Raw genomic sequence first — 4,397 nt, forward strand, 5'->3', positions numbered from 1 at the left:
CATGTTACGACTTGGGGATGCCTTTGGGTCGTGACAATATGCTAAATTATATTTGAATTAGATAGTGAGGCTACCTGGAGTTTCCTTGTCTATCATTTCAGATCGAGGCACATAATTTACTTCACAGTTTTTGAAGTCCTTCCAAAAGGGGCTAGGTACTAAGGTGAAGCTTAGCACAATTTTTCACCCTCAAATGGATTGTCAAGCAGAACACACCATTCAGAATTTAGAGGACATGTTGAGGGCATGTGTGCTAGATTTTAAATGCGATTGGGATGACCATTAGTCGTTAGTTGAGTTTCCCTATAATAATAGTTACCATTCAAGTATTGTGATGGCCCTCTTTGACGCCTTGTATGGTATGAGATGTAGGTCTCCGGTTTGGTGGTTTGAGGTAGGAGAAATTTCTCTTATTGGTCCCTTATTAGTTTATGAAGCTATTTAGAAGATTCGGGTAATTAGAGAGAGGCTGAGAACGGCCCAAAGTCGGCAAAAGTCATATACCGATGTTAGAAGAAGGGATTTAGAATTTGATGTCCATGATTGGGTTTATTTGAAAATCTCGCCAATGAAGGGTGTTATTAGGTTTGGAAAGAAGGAGAAATTTATGCATCAATTTGTGGGTCCTTATGAGATTTTGAGGCGTGTGAGAAAGGTTGCATATGAGTTAGACTTGTAGAATGAGTTGGCATTGTAGCATCCGATGTTCCATGTATCAATGTTGAAGAAATTTATTGGGGATCCATTAACCATAGTCCCCTTAGACGATTTAAAGATTAATGAGAATCTTGCTTATGAAGAGGTGTTGGTTGAAATCCAAGACTAGCAAGTCAAGAGATCAAGAAACAAGGATGTCGCCTTCGTGAAGGTTTTATGGAGAAATCATTTAGTGGAGGGTGCTACTTTGGAGGCCGAGGCCGATATGAAATCCCGATATCCTCATCTCTTTCCCTCTACTTCCATTCAAGCTTGAAGTAAGTACTTCCTCTTGAGTTATAGTGTTTTGGATGTCATATGTGTAATATGTGTGTTTCCATGATTTCCTTAGGTTATGCATGTTCTTGACAAATTCATGTTTAGTAAGAAAATGAGTTTTCATGATATATGTTCCTCATGTTGTTGTGCATTTAGTCTTAGTTGCCTAGTTGACTTCATGAGACTAATTGATGAACATGCTTTAGTATGCTTCTGAGAGTAATTGCATATTGGTTCCATGATATTGTGTTGAGCATGATTTTAGTTGGAGAAAGTAGTTCCTCCTATGAATATGAGAAATGTTATTATTCATGCATAATGGGTTGTTAGATATAGTTTTTACTTCCTTACGATGCATTGATTATGTTTAAGTTGGATTTGATTATGCGTCCTTTGAATTGTGCATTATTTTGATGTTGCATGCATGATGGGCTACTAGTCATGAGTCTTTACTTGCGTAAGTTGCCTAGATCGTCTTTCGAAGATGAATTTTCCCTAGGGGGAGATATTGTAACACTCCGAAAATTAGTAAGCTATAACTAGAGCTAAACGTTCGAGAGTTAGAGTCATCGAGGTGTCCTAGGTCCAAGAGCAAAGGGGCAAGGGCCAAGGTTGCCCAAGCCTTGCCAAAGCACTGCCCCAAGACCACGAGGGCCTTCATGACTAGTGGTGGCCACCATGAGTCATGGTGCCACTTGTAAAGGTGGAGGCAGTAGCCTCCCCAAGGCTGCCCAAATTAGCTCCTCCACACGATCCAATTCATGGCACGTGAACCCTTAGAAATATCGTGGGAGTGGCCTTGGTCATGCCTTGGTGGTGTGAGCATGGTGAGGGAAGTGACAAGACACTACCTCAAGGCACACGAGAGGAACCACAGAACATTGCTTGCACCACGGCTCGTGGATCCCCTCGTGAAGATGCCTCTGGGCCCGTTAGCTAAGAGCATATGTTGCCCAAGCCAGTGCCTCAAGGTCCACCAGAGGGACCATGACTCGTGGCCTTGATAGCGGCTCGTGGAGCCCTTCGTAAGGTTGCCTTGGGTGTGTGAGCTAAAGGCACAAGTTGCTTAGGCCTCTGTCTCAATATCACCGAGGGGACCACGACTTGTGGTCATGACCACAACTGGTGGATCCCCTCGTGACACCTGGCAGCTCACTTTAAGTGAGGCTTATTTTGGGTAATTCCATTTTAAGTCCTATCAAATTGAAGTCGTTTTCCACCTGGCAGTTCATTTTAAGTGAGGCTTATTTTGGGTAATTCCATTTTGAAGTCCTATGAAATTGAAGTCGTTTTGGGTATGTTTAGGGTCACTATAAAAGTCATTTTTATGTCCAATTCACCTAGACAAAAAGAAAAATATTATGTAGTAAGTCAAAGAAAACATATCATAGATTGCAAATACACCAAAGGAAAGGCTAAAATACCAATAATAAATAAACGAATAATAAATAAAGAAGTACAAGATATTAAGGCTAAAAATCCAATTAAATATGTACATTTAGGAGGAACAGAAATACTAATAAAAGCTTGTTTTAGCCATAGAAAAAAGTATAATAAGTGCAGTAAAAGGTAACCTCATATACCAAAAATTTAAATTTATAATAAGTGCTAACTACTCCGTAGCAATAAATGACAGAAATATAGATAAATCATTAGTATTATATTGGAAAATGTCAGGAATAGAACTAGCCCCGGGAAGTAAAATATTTACATCTAGATGTAAAAACTTATATGTTTTAACAACAAAACATAAAATAACAGCAAAAAATAAAATAAAATAAATAAAAATAGAAAATCCTTTTGAAAGGATAGTTACAGTCATAGATAATAATGATTATAGTTATAATGAGATTGATATAGAGGAAGATTTAGAAATAGTAAAAGAAAGATTAAGCACATCAAAAAGAATAAACTGTGAAATACCACAAATATCATCAAAAATGAGTACCTCAAGAAGAATAGATAAAACCCCACAAAAATCAATGGAAGATGATATAAAACCACATCATTATTACATAACAGGAATAATGGAACAACGAAAATATTTAATATTAATAGATACAGGACGAGAAGAAAACTATATTACAAGAGAATTAGTAACGGAAGATGAAATAATAACTACTGAGCAATCATGCCCCGAACTATCAAAAGCATTAATGTATACCGAAGAAACTACAGAAAAGGAAATAATCATTGGAGGAGTACCAATAGTGATAAAATTTAAAATATATCAAGGAACTGAAAATATCATTTTAGGAATAAAATGGCTAGAACAAGTAAAACCATATAATCTAGAAGACAAACAGTTGACAATAAATTATGAAAAACGAAAGAGTAATAATAAAAAGAACTTTAGTATGATAAAAATATGAAAATATATATACTTGCAAAGATAATAATAGAGGGATATTACAATAGATATTATACACCAATGATAGATACGGGAGCAGAAGCTAATATATGTAATTACAATTGTTTACTAGAAGATAAATGAGAAAAATTAAAAACACCGATAGTAGTAACAAAATTTAATAATAAAGGAAGCATGATCACATATAAGGCAAAAAATATAAAAATACAAATATGGGATAAAATATTAACTATAGAAGAAATATATAACTTTGAATTGACTACAAAAGATATGCTATTAGGAATGCCATTTTTAGAAAAATTATACCCACATATAATAACAAAAACACACTGGTGGTTCACAACACCATGTAAACAAAAAATAGGAGCAAAAAGAGTAAATAACAAAAAAACGAAAAACAACAGAATGGATAAAAGGAAGTGAAAAAATTACACAAAAATTAGAAAATAGAAAAGAAGAAGACCCTAAGATAGAATTAATTATATTCTCTATAGATAAAGTAAAAATAATCCAAGATAAGTTAGAATTATTATATAGTGAAGATCCTTTACAAGGATGGGAAAATCATAAAACAAAAGTAAAAATTGAGCTAATTGATAATAATAGTATAATAACCCAAAAACTATTAAAATATAATTTTAATGATTTAACAGAATTTATGATACATATAAGTGAATTAATAGAAAAAGGGCATATACAAGAAAGCAATAGCAAGCATACAATCCCAGTATTTATAGTAAATAAACATAGTGAACAAAAAAGAGGAAAAAGCAGAATGGTTATTGATTATAGAAATTTAAATGCAAAAACTAAAACATATAATTACCCAATACCAAATAAAATATTAAAAATAAGACAAATACAAGGATATAATTACTTTAGTAAATTTGACTGCAAATCAGGATTTTACCACTTAAAGTTAGAAGAAGAATCTAAAAAACTTACAGCATTTACGGTACCGCAAGGATTTTATGAATGAAATGTATTACCGTTTGGATATAAAAACGCACCAGGTAGATATCAACACTTTATGGACAACTACTTTAAACAA

This window comes from Solanum tuberosum, unplaced genomic scaffold, assembly GCF_000226075.1.
Source record: "Solanum tuberosum cultivar DM 1-3 516 R44 unplaced genomic scaffold, SolTub_3.0 scf00670, whole genome shotgun sequence".
Classification (NCBI taxonomy): domain Eukaryota; kingdom Viridiplantae; phylum Streptophyta; class Magnoliopsida; order Solanales; family Solanaceae; genus Solanum; species Solanum tuberosum.